At 35.8% G+C, this 18,609-nt stretch overlaps 1 pseudogene; it reads right to left on the reverse strand.

The window, feature by feature from the left end:
* Positions 1 to 9,819: 9,819 nt before the first annotated feature.
* LOC104216524 (putative pentatricopeptide repeat-containing protein At1g12700, mitochondrial) lies at positions 9,820 to 16,196 on the reverse strand (annotated as a pseudogene).
* Between the last annotated feature and the right edge of the window lie 2,413 nt (positions 16,197 to 18,609).

Here is an 18,609-nt window from a genome sequence, read left to right on the forward strand (position 1 = left end):
TCCAGGAGCATCTGAGGCTGAGTGAGGATTTTCACTTGAGCAGCGCATATCCGGGAGCATCGAGGTAGCTGCATGGCGTTCGCAGCCCTGATCTCTCCCTTCTATCCTTTTGTTTTATCCGCATTCCCAAGATTGATATGTATTATGGTGATAAACTGGTATTAGAGGCTCAGACTTGTGACACCGGATCTATATGGGCTATGCAGTAGTAGTTTTATCATTTGAAACTCCACCTATTTAACTCTGGTTTCAGACTGTTAATATGGTGTTTGGAATTTTAAATGTGTTAGCTAATAATGAACTACATAAGAAATGGGTTGAGGTTGTTAATTGGTCCGGCTTGCCTAGCAGTGTGTTGGGCGCCATCACGACCGGGGTCTGGGTCATGTCTGGGGGCACAAGGAAAATATTTAAGGGGTCTCAACTGTATGTACAAACATATGTAAAATACATATATAGAGTTTTTGCCGAAGCTAACGGGGTCCCGTGACCCCTCGACCTACAACGTAGGTCCGCCTCTGTACACATCCTCCAATCTTTTAAAATTCACGTGGCATCCCCTTATTGGACCAGCTGACCTGCCCTATCTTTTTTTAATTCAAACCCCCCCTGATCCCAGCAACAGAGTAGCTACCATCCTACTTTATATCTTTTCCCTTTTCTGTATAGCTAAATCCATAGATTAGTTTACAGAGTGTTCTAGTATTTTTTTTCCTTGGCCACCGAGCGAAAATTTCCCCATCTCCAAAGACAAGAGAACTAGTGCATATGCCTTATTCTTTTAGGCTGATAGCAGTGCCTATATTGTTGAGCAGCTAACTTCCACACAGAAAAAAATGCAAGAAATTCGCTATCAAAGCAGAACCTGAACGTGTTTTTATTTGTTTTTCCCGTAAGCTAAAAAATAATGCTCACTTCTTTCGCTCAAAGCTTTGGTTTAGCAAAGAACAGAAGTCGTGAGTCTCTTATGCAGAGTAAGTTACATTCTTACTAAAAAGTTCAAAATGGATAAGGCTGTAGTTTTGTTGCTGGAATCAGCGCAGGTTGAATTTAAAAAAAAATGGGGCGGGTCAGTTGGTCCTATAAGGGGATGGCACGTGGATTTTAAAAGATGGGAAGATATTTTTAATGTGTGAGGTTAAATATGAACCTAATGTATAACAGTAGGGATATTTTTGATAGAAAACTTAAACGAGGGATAAATAAGACCTGTTTATGATAATAGAGGGGCAAATCATACCCTTTGCCGTTTAAAATAATTAGTTAATGCCTCGTATGACAAAAACAAATTCCAAAATTTAGTTTTGGACAATTCACCTAAGACCCCTCGCAGTTTTAAGTTTTAACATATTCAAATCAAATTTTCAAGTGACAATACCATTCCCACCAATTTTAATTTATTTTTTAAAGTTAAAAAGCGATAAAATAATTGCTCTTTTCTTAAAGGAAATAACAGAAAATACCTATTTGAGCTCAAAATACTACTCGTCTACCTATCCTTCAATCCTCTTGGACCATGTGATAATGTTTCCTTCTCTAATTCTCTTCTATTTCCTAATCTGTTCACCAAATCTCACCCTCCTTTTATTTATTTATTTTGAAAAGTACTTAAAAGGAAGAAAATTTGACTTTAAAATTTCAGATCTGAAGAAAAAGAATTGAAATTCCAAGCATGTGAGTTTAAAATTTCATATCTGAATTCCAAGCGATGATTTTCGAAGATGTCTAAAAAAAATAGATACCATTAAGGACCTTAATACCTGAAACATATAAACTGAGCTGTCGAGTTTATAGTTTTCGTAGTCCGATTCTAATTGAGGTGTGCTAAAAATGTTAATTGGAGGCTGTGGCTAAATTTTGAGTCAATTTAGTTGAGATTTTGGAGTAAAATTTTAGATTTTTAGATCAAAATTGAATTGGACTAACGAACAAGACGAATTGTATAGTTTATACCATTTTGATATATTATATGTTATTTTGGTATACAATATATAATTCAAGAGTATACAGTTTATCACAATAATATATTTTTTTTCCTAGTATATAGAATAATGTAGTATGATGTTAGTAGAGGGGTTCATAATGACACGTTTTAAATTCGATTTATTTATTTCCGTTAGCAATAAGGGTAAAGAAGGGCCATTTGAGTAACTGAAGGGGTAGCCATAAGCCACTTTGCAAACAGAGGACAAATTTGCTCTATTTCGTATACTTTAGGGATAAATTTGGCCATTTTCCCATTTAATGAATATGCAATGGGTAGAGTTTGTTAAATAATTTGGAATAGATATAGCCGGGTAAATTATTTGGTTGTGCATGTAATTGTGAAGTTATCCTTTTTTTAACAAACAAAAAAGTTATTCACGCATGTACTTGCACTAAATTCTTTTTAAAAAGTCAACTCCTTAACTCTTGAATTTCTCAAATTTTAACCTTATAATTAATAGCATAAGTACTAAAAACACTCAGACTGTTAATAAAATGGTTAAGTATAGATGTGAAGAAATCACATTGTATTTTTTGTCTTTACCGCAACTACGAATAGTATGCATGTTATATATGTCATTATTCTATTAATGATTATTAAAGTATAATATGGGCAATTAATTATTATTTATTAATAATAATATTTAAATCTTTTTGATCGATCATAATCATGCATTTAATCGAAATATAGCTAATACATTCAAAATTTAGCTTTAGAATTATTATCTCAATTTATAGGATGATTCCATGCAAAAATCACCTTAAATCAACTCCAAGATGTATCTAAATTTTATGTCTAATGACCCTAAAACACGTCCACAACCCCAAAATTCTAAGATGATAAATCACCTTATAATAAAGAAAAATAAGTAGAGAAAAACTCTCTCAAATGGATCCCCAGCCTTATGCAACTCAAAACATAATACCACCAAAATCCCAGACACTGATCAAGATATTCCCAAACATAACAACCCTATGAACAAACCATCCTTCAAAGATATGTTAACCATCACTAATCCAATGCTCTTCACACCTACTGACAACCAACCCATCATGGAATTCCCAAAGTTTGGCTCAGAAGAACATATGGTTGATCACTCAATATTAGCACACATACGGGGCATTAAATTCATATTGCTCACAGAAGAAGAGAAGCAACGAATTTATGAGCCATGAAAAAATCCTATCATTGTGAAACTAGTGGAGAAACGTATGTTACACCACTACTTGAAGAAAAAAATCAAGAATTATGGAGGTCAACTGAAGATTTCCAATTGATTGATCTCGGAGAAGACTACTACATAATTAAATTCAAAAGAAGGAAAAATATGAATAAAGCTATACAACAAGGGCCTTGATTCATCAATGGGCACTTTCTCTCCATTACAAGGTGGAAACTAAATTTTGTAGCTACAAAACTGAAAGTAACTAATTCGGCAGTATGGATTAGTCTCCCTCAATTGCCTACAGAATTTTACGATGGAAAAATTCTGAAAAAAAAATGGAAATGCAATTGGACGTCTACTAAAAATCGACGTTTGTACATCAACCACCTTAAGGGCCCGTCATGCAAGACTGTGTGGAGCCTCCGTTGGAAATCCCAGTCCAACCCTTTCTCTGTGTTGGCCACCACAAACAAGTCATCCATTTTGAAGGAGAGAACTTTCTTTGTAAAAATTGCGGACAACTGGGACACATAGCAAGACAATATATTTATATTTCACATAATACTAAGGATAATGTGGGACCAAACATGGAGCAATCAGCAACAACAAAGGCAGAGAAAAATCAAGAAGAATGAAAAACAGTGTCTTTTACTAAAGGAAGGCAACAAGGTGCAAAAGGTAATAAAAACACAACAATACAAATCCAATCAAAAACTCCAATGGCCCAGGTATCTCGGTCAAATTGTTCAATGTCAACACTAGTAAGTACTTAGATACACAATTATTGCAATATAAATCCAAGGAACATAAATATCTTACTTTTTTGTTAGATAAGAATGGAATAAAAATTATGGCCGCCATGGATGAAGAAAAAACCACTTTTCCAACAAAAAATAATTTTTTTCCTTCTGAGTGAAGAGCCAATGGTTTTGGATGAAACCACTAAGGGGGGGGGGGAATTCAAAATGAAAATACCAATAATTGTCATGCAATTGAACAAATGTCCTCTCCTAACGGAGATATGTTGGAAACAAACATGTCTTCCCCTAATAATATTAATAATCAAATTAAAAATTTGCCATGCAAATAATCCACTAACTGACAAAACTACCCCCCCCCCCCCAATAAACGTAATGAAATGGATAAAAATAGCCTTACTAACCGAAAAAATGGTAATAAAGCTTCGATAACCAAAAATCTCAACCAAAATCTTTCCTTAAGATTTGGTAATCCCTCCACCCCTAAGCATGCCATCCAAATGGCAAATGAAAAAGATAATAATGGACAAATGTCCTCCAACCTTGAGCACGCAATAGATACTACATCTATGGAGGATCAGCCTATAAAACCAAACATTGGCGACTCAAACGCCATGCAAAAGGCAACTCCAATCATTACCATATCAACCAATCCCTCTCATACCACCAATAGCCCCTCTCTCACGCCTAACTTAGACTCTTTAAGTACCCAACCCTCTATCCACTATGCCTAGAATACCTTTAACCTTAAGGAGGAGATACAGACTCCTTCAAATTCTACGCCAACATAGAATCCAATCCATGGAAAACCTTCCACCTCTACCCCCTCAACCAGAGAACCCACAGATAATTTACATTCAACCACTACAAGCACAGGACTACCAACATGTGTCGTGGATGGAGATGGGCCATGCATGCTCGTTCAATGTCCAAATAAATGGTCAGGATTCGATCATCATTCTTCACGACACTCAGTACCTAGCCCAACTGGTAACGGAAGGCATGAGGTTGGCCATGAACAACTACCTCAACCAGGTTTGGCTTAACAATATTCTCCAACCCCTAGCACCCTCAATGAACCCCCAGCTAGTGCATGCAATGAGAAACCAATGGAACTTACCACCACACTTCAACCCAATCTACCCACAGAATGCTCTCCTGGACATGCCTTTCTTCATGCCAGAGACATTAACCCAACTCAATCCCATATTCCTGCCATGGGAACAACCTCAGCCAGTCCAGGAGCCACCAATTCCACCACCTCACCAACAACCTCCATTCCCACCCCACCAACAAGTCCAGGAACCAGAACCAATAGAAACAGAATGGAGGAGAAAGAGGAACCCCTCAATCTACTTTTAGAAAGAGTCCTAGAAATCTCAAATCTAAAAGGAGTAAAAGTTTTTCTCTTCATGGAGAGACAAGAGAAGAGGCACGTGCTCAGTTTTCCACTAGCATTATACAAATGCTCGATGGACATAAGACCACCTCAGGATCCAATAGTGGGCAACAGAGCCATGATCCTAGTTCCATCCTTGAGAAGGAACCCAGTTCTAGGGGTAGTGAGGGAGAATGGGGATCCGGCAAACTCAAATCTTAATATCTCAATGAATCGACCTACAAACTTCATTATTTGGAACATAAGGGGAGGGAACAATGATAATTTTAGAAGAAACTTCAAGAAAATGGTAGATACCCACATGCCTTGTATAGTGGCACTGTTAGAGACTAGAATGGGAAATCACATGGAGTTGCTTAATGATTTTGGGCTCACAGAGCTGATAAAGGTGCCAATGAAAGGCCAAGCAGGAGGTATAGTGGTGCTATATAATCATGAAGTTGTGACTGCTCAAAACTTTGTCCGAAGGGATCAAGAAATTCATGCAACGATTGAGGTAACTCCTATACGTAAATATTGGCTTTTTAGTGCTATTTATGCAAGTACTAATATGCTTAGTTGAAATATGATGTGGGAAAATCTTGAAAACATTAGTAGGAATTATAATGGACCATGGTTGTTAGGGAGAGATTTTAACGATGTTTTGGGTACTAATGAAAAATTTTATTTAACGATGTTTTGGATCAAGAAATTCATGCAACGATTGAGGTAACTCCTATACGTAAATATTGGCTTTTTAGTGCTATTTATGCAAGTACTAATATGCTTAGTTGAATTATGATGTGGGAAAATCTTGAAAATATTAGTAGGAATTATAATGGACCATGATTGTTAGGGAGATATTTTAACGATGTTTTGGGTACTAATGAAAAATTTGGTGGCAGGCCTATAAATGACAATAGAACAAATTTTCTTTGCAAAAATTGACAATTGCAACTTAATTGACTTGGGTTTTAAAGGTTGTAAATATACTTGGTCCAACCATAGACATAGAAATAAAGGTCTCATTATGGAAAGACTTGATAAAGCGTTAGGAAATGAGGAGTGGGTTAATCTATTCCCAAAACGTTCGATTATCCACCTTCCTAAGACTTATTCGGATCATAACCATATCCTAGTAGAATTAATCCCTAAAAATAATTCTTTTCACAAGCAACCCTTTAGACTGGAAACTTTCTGGTGCAAACATCCAGAATTCCAACCCCTAGTCCAAAACAATTGGTCTAATACTGATTACTTTAGGGCTAGCCAAAATTTCATAGAAAAAGTTAAGGTTTGGGAGCAAAAAACCTATGGTGATATAATGGGTAAAAAAAAAAGAAAGCTTCTAGCCCGCCTTCAAGGAATTCAAAATTCCAAACATTATTCATATAGTATCTTCCTCCAAACCCTAGAAACTAATTTAAAAAGAGAATACAATGACTTGCTCAAAATCGAAGAAGATTATTGGAAGTTAAGATCTAGGGTTACGTGGCTAAATGAGGGAGATGCAAACACAAAGTTCTTCCACATCTCAGCCTCTAATAGAAAAAGAAGAAATAAAATTAACTTCTTTAAAGATGATGAAGGAAATTGGATCAATGAACCCCATCTAGTTATTTCTCATGTCCTTAACTATTTTACCAATACTTTCACTACTTCTAAATCCAAGACAAATTGGATTAGTTCTCTAAAAAACAATTCTACTCATAATCGGTTAAACCTAAGTTCTCTTGATAACCCTTTGCTTGATATTGAAATCAAAAGGGCTATTTTCTCCTTTAAACCTTTCAAAGCACCGGGTCCGGATGGCCTCCACCCTTTTTTTTTCAAAAATACTGGGAAATTATAGGACCCTCAGTTATAAATTTGTGCCATAACACTTTTAAAAATCAGGAGATCCCCAAAGACCTTAGCAGAACCTACCTTTGCTTAATACCAAAAATCCCCAATGCCAATAACATTAAAAAAATTTGACCAATTGGACTTTGCAATACCATTTACAAATTAATCACTAAAATCCTAGCAAATCGTCTCAAACCTTTCCTTGAACAGCTTATTAGCTCTTTTCAAGCTAGTTTCATGAAAAATAGAAAGGCGTCGGACAATGCTATTATCATCCAGGAACTAGTTTCCAAATTACATAAATTAAAAGGAAAGCAAAGCCACATGCTCCTTAAAATTGACCTAGAAAAATCATTTGACCGGTTAGAATGGTCATTTGTCCATCACACATTAACATACTTCAACTTCCTTCAAAAATTCAAAAAGCTTCTTTTAGATTGCATATCAACTAGTTCCATAGTTGTTCTAGTTAATGGTTCTATTACTACGTTTTTTTAACCAAGTCGGGGAATCAGACAAGGGGATCCTATATCCCCCTATATCTTCATACTTTATCTAGAAATGCTGTCAAGATACATAAACCATCAAGTTGATATTAGAAATTGGGATCCAATAACCATAGAGAAAAAAAGTCCCAAATTTTTTCACTTATTTTTTGCGGATGATCTTACCCTTATGGCCAAGGTCAATATGAAATCATGTCATGTAATCCAGAAAGGATTAGATCTTTTTTGTGATCTATCAGGGCAATGTATTAACACTTCTAAATCCAAAATTGCATTTTCTAACAATTGTCCCCAAACTCTCATTAAGGAGGTTACCAATAGGTTGGGTATTAAAAAAAGTGATTCCTTTGGCACATATCTAGGCTTTACTATATTAAACAAACATCCTAGGCCAAAGGACTACCAATTCATAATTGACAAAATGAGAGCTAAACTAACGGCTTGGAAAATGAAATTCATCAATATAGCTGGACGGACAACCCTTTCCCTCTCTTGTCTAAACTCAATCCCAAACCATTATATGCAATACACCTTACTCCCTACAAAAATTCTTAACAAAATTGACAAAGTACAAAGGGACTTCATATGCGGAACTACCAACGAGAGGGAAAGAATTCACCTCATTAAATAGTCTACCATTTGTCAACCTAAAAGCAAGGGAGGCTTTGGACTCCATAGTGCAAAGGACAAGAATCTATGCACTCTTGCTAGCCTAGTATGGAGAATCTTTACTAATGCTACTACTCCATGAGCTAACCTAATCATTAGTAACTATGCAAAAAATTATGCCACAAGCAAAAGTTCTTTCATTTGAAAAAGCATTCAAAAGGGGTGGGATTTATGTTCCAAAGGTATTATTTGGTTACCCCACCATAAATCAAACATGAACATTTGGGAAACCTATTGGATTCCGAATTTAGGAAGTCTTAGGAAAACAATGGAAGGCCCCTTTTAAAAAACGGATAACTCAGTAAAAATAAACGACATCTTTGATGGTAAAACTGGAATTTTAGCAATATATCCTTCAACTTTCCCAATGAAATCAAGGATAACACCTCCAAAGTTAAAATTCGTCTCAAAAGACCAAATTGTAACATTCCAATATGGTCTCTCACTACAAAAGGCTTCTTTACAACCAAAACTTGCTACACTATCATGGAATCAAATGCGGGCAGGCAAATTAATTTTAAATGGATTTGGGACCTAACATGCCCAAATAAAATTAAGTTCTTTCTATGGCAATGCCTCCATAACAAGATTCCCTGTAGGAAATATCTAGCTAAAATCAGTTTAAATGTTGACCCAACATGCCCTATATGTAAATGTCATATAGAGGAATCCATAATCCATATTTTCTTTACCTGCAAAGCCATTAAACATTTTTGGGACAGCATTGGATGGCAAAACTTCTATAAGGAGTAGGGTGATCAATGGTTAATCCAGCTAAAAAAATTTGACTACCCGATGAAAAACAAGTTTATAAATTGGAATCTCTTTTTCCCATTTGCTATATGGCACATTTGGTAAATAGAAATAACAACCAAAACAATACAAAAAACCCTATCAATATCAACCATATCATTGCTAGGGCTACTGAATTTCGTCTCCCGAAAATAGTATACTGGCTTCTCCAAAAATCCACATCAATATTAAATGGCATAGACCCCCAAAGGGATGGTTCAAACTAAATATAGATACAAGCTTCAACAAAAACTTGCAACAATGTGGATTGGGTGGTGTAATCAGAAATGCCAATGGGCACTGGATAGTTGGCTTCGCAAAACCAGCTCATGCACGTGGTTCACTACATGTTGAAATCAAAGCATTGCTAGCAGGACTTAAAACAGCTCATACTTGGGGAATGTTCCCTCTCCAAATCGAAATAGACTCGACGGAGGTAATCATGTCAATCCAACAAGGTAATACACTTTATGCTAACATTGTCAACAAATGCAGGTTGTTAATGCACCAACAGAAGGAAGTAACCATCCAACTTCTCTCATGCTAAAATATGAAGTCCAACAATAAGAAACTCTCTTACACTTTAGGTTTCTCATTTAGGAATTCTTCTCAGGTTTTTCTTATTGTGCAAGAAAACCTTATAGTTGAAAGAAAAGGTTTATAAACAAAGAATTGAAATTGATTAAGGAACATATTTTGGAGAAAAGAAAGAGAGCATCTCAAGAAAGTTTTCTTTGATGATTTTCTCTGTCTATATATACGCTACAACTTCATCTTTTCCATCAACAAGAACAAAGAACAAAGGTAAAGGGCAAGATTGCATACTAGCAAAAGTAAGAAAAGAAACACAGAAAATGGATTCAAAGGAAGCTACAGTTGCTGTACCAACTCAAGTATACGAGATTCTGTGCGAATAGGAGAGAATCAATATTCCTGCCATTCGCTATCTGTTTCTTCCTCCTCAAATCAGTGACAGACTTAGACTAGATGCGAATAGGAGAGAATCAATTGCATCTAACTCGGACTATATATATGTGTACATGTGTCAGCGCGTGCACGTATTGATTATTCTCTATCTTCTGCTATGTATTGATTTCATATGTCACACCGGTTTCAAGAAGGACCAGCTGAGGGTTCAACTGACCAGAACAGGAATTCTGAAGATCAGTGGACAAAGGCCGACTTCGCAGAACAAATGGCAAAGGTTTCAGAAGGATTTTCCTGTTGCAGAAAATTAACAAAAGAAAAATCAGTGCAAAGTTTGAAAATGGCATTCTTCACGTTAAACAACCAACACTGATAACTTAAACAGTGAAAAAGGATAAAGAATTGCCAGTAAAAGAAGAGCAAAAGAACATTAGTCCTAAAGCCAGTGAGCAAACAGAAGCTAAATATCTTGCAGAAAAATCACGAGCAGATAAAAGTAGTTCTTACAGTGAATCTGGAAGGGAATTGTCAGATGATGAGACGGATGATGAAACAACCGCAATTTCTAGTCGTTTGGCTGCAAACCTGAAAGAAACCAAGGAAAATAATGAAAATGACTATTGTTTCTCTGTTGGTTCTTGGTACTAGGGTCTATGTCCCCAACATAAAGAGGTCTACGAATGAAGCTGAAGAAAAATGAAACTAGTCTTTATGTAGCTCAAATTTAGTTGTCGGTAATTTGCGTCTATGGTTGTGAATTGAAAAAGAAAGAGGAGCCTTAGCGTAACTGGTAAAGTTGCTGTCATGAGACCAGGAGGTCATGAGTTCAAGCCGTGGAAACAGCCTCTTGCAGAAATGCAGGGTAAGGCTGCATACAATAGACTCTTGTGGTCCGGCATTTCCCCGGACCCCGCGCATAGTGAGAACTTAGTGCACCGAGTTGTGAATTGAATAACTATTCAGTTACTAAACTGTAATCAATCAATTTATTATAAATCTAAAAAAACCATCATTTGAATAAATCACAAGTGCTAAAGAGGTGAAATGGTCGGCATCTCATGTGTCCTCACTGAAGGGGAGAGCAAATGACCAAATCCAAATCCTAAGAGCTCATTTAACTCGACAGATAAAGCAGAAAATGTTACTACTATAAAAGGGAAATGGGATCAGGAAGGAGAATATCTGCATCTGAGGCCTATAAACATCAAGCAGCAGTTAAACATATTTAAGAAATTGTCATTCTGTTAGACCTTAATGAAAATGCAACTTGAAGAAGAAAAATACTCAGGCATGCCATTTCGTCAACTGAAATATGAAGAATTTGTCAACTCCAAGACATCTAAGATATGTCCTGTGATTAAGAGGAAGAACCACTAGAGCTCAGTGAATTAAAAGCCAGAGCATCGTCTTGCATTCGCCAAAAGAAAGAAAGGAGGAAGAGACAAGACATAGATTAGTAAGAGTATAAAAGCAATTTCACGGTTGAGCAGCTACATAGCAGATTATCTAAGGATGATCATTGTCTATTGGATTGCTAATCCAAAATTGTATGCAAGCACATTATGAAATGAATCTGTCTCCGGTACAATTGTATCAAGAATTACCTGAAAAGTTAAATCTGCTCAATAATAGGATGTACAAAATTGTCTTTTGAAAGGCAACTGTTACCAGTGTCACTAGTGCTAGGTGTGCAACAGCGTCTTCTGCTTCCTCTGCAGCCCTATATGCTCCAGGACTTTTAAGCAACTCACCAGCCACTGCCACTGTCACCTCGAAATGAAGATCATGATATGAGCTCTTCCTTTTACTATGGTAACACAGGCACACTAAGGTTCTTTCTTTTCACATACATCTGCAGCTTCCTCTTGGACTATAGTTAGAAACTTCTGTAAGCAATCCAATTTAGACATTCAAAAAAGAAGCAGAATTAAATAGCATAGAGGATAAAGTTGCAGATGAACTGCCAAAAATAAATTACTAGTAATAAATAGAGTTGAAGAAGGTACTTCATACACTACGTGGGATAAAAATTCACTTTTTACTGAAAAGAACTAGGCAAAATGCAACCTTTTGGATTAAGCTGTAAAGAAGCAAACGGAAATCTCATTTTTCCCAATGTACTTAAAACTCGTTTACTTGGAAGACACAAGAGTATTAGTAAAACCTTTTTAGACACAAAAAAGACACTACAGAGAGTATGAAACAAAACAAGGTGTAATAATTGATAAAGCAGTACTAGTGTCCACCAAATATTGAAGTGTTTGTTGTTTGAAGCAATGTTCTACAACAGGAAAAAAAAATTCTTCTAAATGAAGGATGCTTAGATGAAGAAGCAGAAAAGGCAAAGGTAACAACACCAAAATCTCAAAAAGATTTAGAGTGTATTTTTTATCAAAGAAACTGAACATCTTAAGCTTTTCACCTTTGCTTGATCTCAGAAGAAGTTGGAAATTTCACCTTCCAAGTCCGAGGAAATAGTTGAATGATCACTGGTAATAAAGAACTTGCCTCAAATTGTAAGAATTGTCAATTTACGGCTTCCAGCTGCACTAAAATTCCATTCATGTTAATCTCAAGACAAAAAACAACTATTAGCCTGAAAAGTTGCTTTAACATCAATTTGGATCAAGAGTAAAGAAGGCAGAAGAAAACTTCTCCTTCAATTTCTACAAATTGAGAAGAATGTTAGATGCAGACAAGCAAAGTTCTTCATGTTGTGCCAGTTATTGCAAGAAATTCTTGTAACTGCTGGTATTACTCTGGGCAAAAACGAACAAAGAGAACCAAAAAAAAATCTCACTTACTGAGAGTATAAAATCCATAAGAGTGGTGCAAGAATGACATCGTCGACTGTCAATTTCCGTGCCAAATTGCAAAATGAAAACTGGAAAACTACAGATTCGATTCATTTTAACTGTCATTTAAGGTTGTTGCACATCCCCCTTAAGGATGAATTAATGATACACTAATAAGGATGAATATGGAAAAGAGAAGTAAATGCTTCTTGTTTTTTCTGAAACTTCAAATATTGGGAATAAATTCAGTTTGAATCACAAGATATACTGTCCTGGTTTCTGGAAGCATCATAGATGAAGCATAAAATACAAATAGCAGTAAAAGCAGCAGAAAGCTCTTGCAAACTGTCACAAACCCCTCCAGATACTAACAACAACAACAATATAATCCCACAAGTGGGGTCTGGGGAGGGTAATATGTACGCAGACCTTACCCCTACCCCGAGGGGCAGAGAGACTGTTTCCAGGAGACCCTCGGCTCAAGAAAGCACCAAGTGACGATATATTAGTACTATCAATAGACTCATAATAAAATAACATAAAATACATAACATAACATAAAATAACCTAAAATAACAAAATAACAGCAATATAAGAAATATAGGAAATATGAGAAAAATGGCATTATAATACAGTTAAATAACATAAAACTCTAGTCATCAGCATATATAATGAAGAAGTCAACTGCAGACATGTACCTTGACCGGCCCCTTGAAAGATATTTGGACCTTGAGACAGATCTACTATATCGATTGTATGAAGGTGAGCGAGAATACCTGCAATACAGATGCAATATTCGAATATGAAAAGGAATAATGACCATATAGAACCCACATTAAGACCAAACAATACCTTGACCTCCTGGAATACGACATCGTGAAGAGATTATGGCGTAGGATTGGAATTCGTCTCTCTATTCTCTCTCTATTCACCTCCAGATACTAAATATTAGAATAAAAAACAAATTCCTCCAGAAACTACTGGTTATCTTTTTGTTAACAGGCCATCCACCCAATTCAAGCTATGAATATCCCCTACATAACAGACAATTCTTCAAATCAAAAAATGCACAGGGCAAATAGATAATAAAAATGGTTAACAAGGTAACCATTTGTACTAATGTAAGGCATCCGATAATAAAAATGGTTAACAGGTTTTACCTTCTGAAAAGCAACTGTTAGCAGTGTCATTAATGAAAGCTGCGCAACAACAGCTTCTGCTTCCTCTGCAGTCCTGTATGCTATTCCTAGACTAATAATGTGTACACATAAAGAAACTTGCATCATTTCTAATATTAAGATTGCATTAAAATATGATTTTCAAAATAAAGTAGAGTGGCACAACAATCAAATATCAAAACTGATGTACCTCTTCAATAAGCTAGCTTGGAAAGCTCAAGCAATGTTCTAATTTCCATTCTTTCAGCTTTTGCAATTCCATTAGATGTGATTTCTTTTCCAGAGGTAAGAGAAAAATGCATCATAGTGATAAGTATTGCTGAATAAATCAACTGAAATCCATATCACTTCTTATTTCCCGAGTGAAACTGTGGTATCATGTTAAACAAAGAAGGATTCTTCGCTATAACATCTATTAGCAACTCTACTGTACTTGCATCGAATGAGAAGTGCCTTCCAGCCATTTCCTTCAAAAAAATTGTCATTTCACTAGTTTTGCCAAACTTGAGAAATCCTCGCACAATAATATTGTAAGTGGCGTTGTCAGGCGAACAACCATTCTCCTCCATTTTCATTAGCATATTTTTAGCTTCATCTAACAATCCTTCTAGACAAAATCCATTTATAATTGTATTGTATGTTATCACATCGGGAAACAATCCAATTAAGGAAAGCTTCTGAAAAGTAGCACGAGCTTTGTCGAGCTGACCATTTTTGCACAATCCGTTAATTACAACACTGTAAAATTCAATATCAGTATCATCTCTCTGTATTTCCAACTTATGAAATAGCGACATAGCTTTCTCGACAAGTCCATTCTGAAAATAACCACGGAGCAAAATGAGATTAGTGCAAAAATTAGGTTTGAGCCCTGTAGATTGCATCTCAATAAAAATATTTTGCACAAAGTCAGTTCTTCCAACATCAAGTAGACCTTTCAAAATGATACTGTAGGTGAAAATGTCGGATCTCAATCCATTTCGAGAAATTTCATGAAACAAATCCATGGCCTCATCCAATTTATTGTTCTTACAATATCCATTTATTAATGTGCTATAGCTAACAATGTCAGGCTTAATGCTCTTATCTATCATCGAATCAAAAATTCTCTTTGCTCTATCTATTTGGCCGCGCAAGCAATATCCATCGATTATCACATTGTAGGTGACTACATTTGGCTCTACACCTTTTCCAATCATGTGTCTCATTACCTCCTCGGCATCTTCGACTTTCCCCTCTATGCATAGTCCATCCGTCACTATGGTCAAGGTGCGCACATCTGGATAAATATTCGAATTTACCATTTCAGAGAGCAAAGTCCTAACCTTTTCCCACTGCCCAAACTTACAGAGACCATCAATCAATGAATTATATGTGACAATGTTTGGAGGAATGCCTTTTTGTTTCATCTCTTCGAAAAGGCTATTTGCAGCATCTAGCATTCAATCTTTGCAAAGGGCATTTATAACCATGTTATAGATGTATGCATTAGGCTTAGTGCTTCCTTGTTCCATTACCCTAAGCAAATCGAAAGTTTTTTGAGTATGACCCCTTTTGCTAAGCCCATTCATGACAGTCGAATACATGAATTCATCAGGCTCACAAATATTCTCTCTCACCAACATTTTAAACAAGTTAACTGCATCTTTTATCTTATTTTCAGCAAAGAGTCCCCTCAATAATGTGTTAAAGGTGATAATGTCAAATGGAATGCCACTCTTCAAGTAAATGCCAACACTGAAAAACCGCAGTCAGATCGATGAATTAGGCAATAACTGTTAATTGCTATATTCAAGATAAAATCATTAATTGGGATCCTAATTTCAGCATTTGTCGAAAAATGGAAAGAACAGCAGAGTAATGCTTCATATTTACCATAGTCTTTAATAATTTCGAGAAGTCAAAAACCGAAGGAAGAGGCTGCGTTCTTACCATTCGACGGAAAAGACTCACGGCATCATCTACGCACTTGACGTTATCAAACCTGCATTTACCCTTTGCCGAAGAAATAGATGTGTTGCTCTGAGAAGAAGAATAATCTCTGATTGTTATTGCCGAACAAGGGCGTGAAATAGCAAAGCATGAGATATCTTTGCAAAAGTAACGCAGCAGAGAAATTCTCGTCATCTTCAATGGCGAAAGCAATTCTCCAGTGAAATGTGCCCTAATTTTAGGATACTCAAATTTTGCAGTGAAAGCTAGTCAAAAATTCAAAATTTTGACTGGTTTCAAGTATCATTTATATTTTAGTATTTTCAACGAGGAAATAAAACTTGGTTAAAAATATTTATAACTAAAATACAAATGATATCTTGAAAATATTTTATTTCAACCAAGTTTATATTTTATTTCAACCAAGTTTATAAATTATATCTTGAATTGTTATAAAATAAAAGCAATGCAGTAAAATGTAAACAAGAAGAGATAGAGAGAATGGATAAGTGTTTTCTTCTTTCACTTTGGTGTAATTTTTCATTGCAATTACATGGTCTTTTATAGGCATAAAAAGTAAAGATGGTGGACATAAATAGGAAATTTAATCTTTAAGTTATTCACAACATGGGCATCCAATGTAGCATCCAATGTAGTATCCAATGTACAAACTATTCATAACACTTCCCCTTGGATGTCCATGTAAGATAATGTGCCTCGTTAAAAACTTACAAAAAAAATATTGGGATGTACATAGTTATTTATAATATGCATTGTTTGCTGCCTCATTAAAAACCTTAACAGGAAAACCCAGTGGGACAAAACCTTGGTTAAGGAAAAGAGTGCAGCGTGTAGTTACTCCCCGATGAAAAATCACTTAATGTCTCGAAGACGACGCATTCCAATCTTATATATCAGCTTTTCAAATATTGAGGTTGGTAATGCCTTAGTGAACAGATCAGCCAAATTATCACTTGAACGAACTTGTTGTACATCTATTTCACCATTCTTCTGAAGATCATGAGTGAAAAAGAATTTCGGTGAAATGTGTTTTGTTCTATCTCCTTTGATATATCCTCCTTTCAATTGAGCTATGCATGCAGCATTGTCTTCATACAATATTGTTGGAATATTCTCTTTCGAAGAAAGACCACATGTTTGTTGAATGTGTTGAGTTATAGATCTTAACCAAACGCATTCTCGACTTGCTTCGTGAATGGCTATTATCTCTGCATGATTTGAAGAAGTAGCAACCATAGTTTGTTTTGTCGAACGCCATGATATGGTTGTACCTCCACTTGTAAATAAATAGCTTGTCTGAGATCGACCTTTGTGTGGATCAGACAAATATCCTGCATCTACATAACCAATCAATGATGGTTTTGATTCATTTGAATAAAATAAACCCATATCAATGGTCTCTTAGAGGTATCTCAATATATGTTTAATACCATTCCAGTGTCTTTCTGTTGGCGAAGTACTAAATCTTGCCAATAAACTTACTGAGAAAGCTATATCTGGTCGGGAATTATTGGCAAGATACATTAATGCCCCAATTGCACTAAGATATGATACTTCGGTACCAAGAAGCTCTTCATCATTTTCATGAGGTCGGAATGGATCTTTCTTTATATCAAGTGATCTCACAATCATCGGGATACTCAATGGATGTGCTTTATCCATATAGAATCGCTTTAAAATCTTTTCGGTGTATGTCGATTGATGGACAAATATTTCATCTTTCATATACTCAATTTGTAGACCAAGACAAAATTTTGTCTTTCCAAGATCTTTCGTTTCAAATTCTTTCTTCAAACAGTCTACTGTTTTTGGAAGCTCCCAGGAGTTCCAATGATATTTAAATCATCAACATACACGGCGATTATAACAAATTCAGATCCAGACCTTTTTATAAAGACACAGGGACAAATTGGATCATTCTTGTACCCTTCTTTCAACAGGTATTCACTCAGGCGATTGTACCACATACGTCCTGATTGTTTCAATCCGTATAAAGATTTCTGAAGCTTTATTGAACAAGTTTCTCGAAAATTTTTATATGCTTCTGGCACTTTAAATCCCTCAGGTACTTTCATAAAAATTTCGTTGTCTAATGATCCATACAAATAGGCTGTAACAACATCCATTAGATGCATATCAAGTTTTTCTTGCACTGCCATATTTATGAGATACCTGAAGGTGATAGCATCCACTACAGGAGAATATGTCTCCATATAATCAATTCCAGGCCTTTGGGAAAACCCTTGTGCCACAAGTCGTGCTTTATATCTAACGACTTCATTTTTATCATTTCGTTTTCGCACAAAAACCCATTTATACCCTACTGGCTTTATGCCTTCAGGTGTTCGAACTATGGGTCCGAAGACTTCACGTTTTCCAAGTGAAGTTAACTCTGCCTGGATAGCGTCTTTCCATTTTGGCCAATCATTTCTCTGTCTACATTCATTGACAGATTTTGGTTCAAGATCCTCATCTTGTTGCATTATTTCAACAGCAACATTATAAGCAAAAATGTTATCGATAACAATATTATTTCGGTTCCATCTTTTTCCCGGTTGAGACGTAACTTATTGATATCTCTTCATTTTCATTATTTTTAGGTACCTGGACCTCCCCTAAGGTCTTATCATTTGTTACGTCTTGGGGCTCTTCTTGA

This window comes from Nicotiana sylvestris, chromosome 9, assembly GCF_000393655.2.
Source record: "Nicotiana sylvestris chromosome 9, ASM39365v2, whole genome shotgun sequence".
In the NCBI taxonomy this organism is placed as follows: domain Eukaryota; kingdom Viridiplantae; phylum Streptophyta; class Magnoliopsida; order Solanales; family Solanaceae; genus Nicotiana; species Nicotiana sylvestris.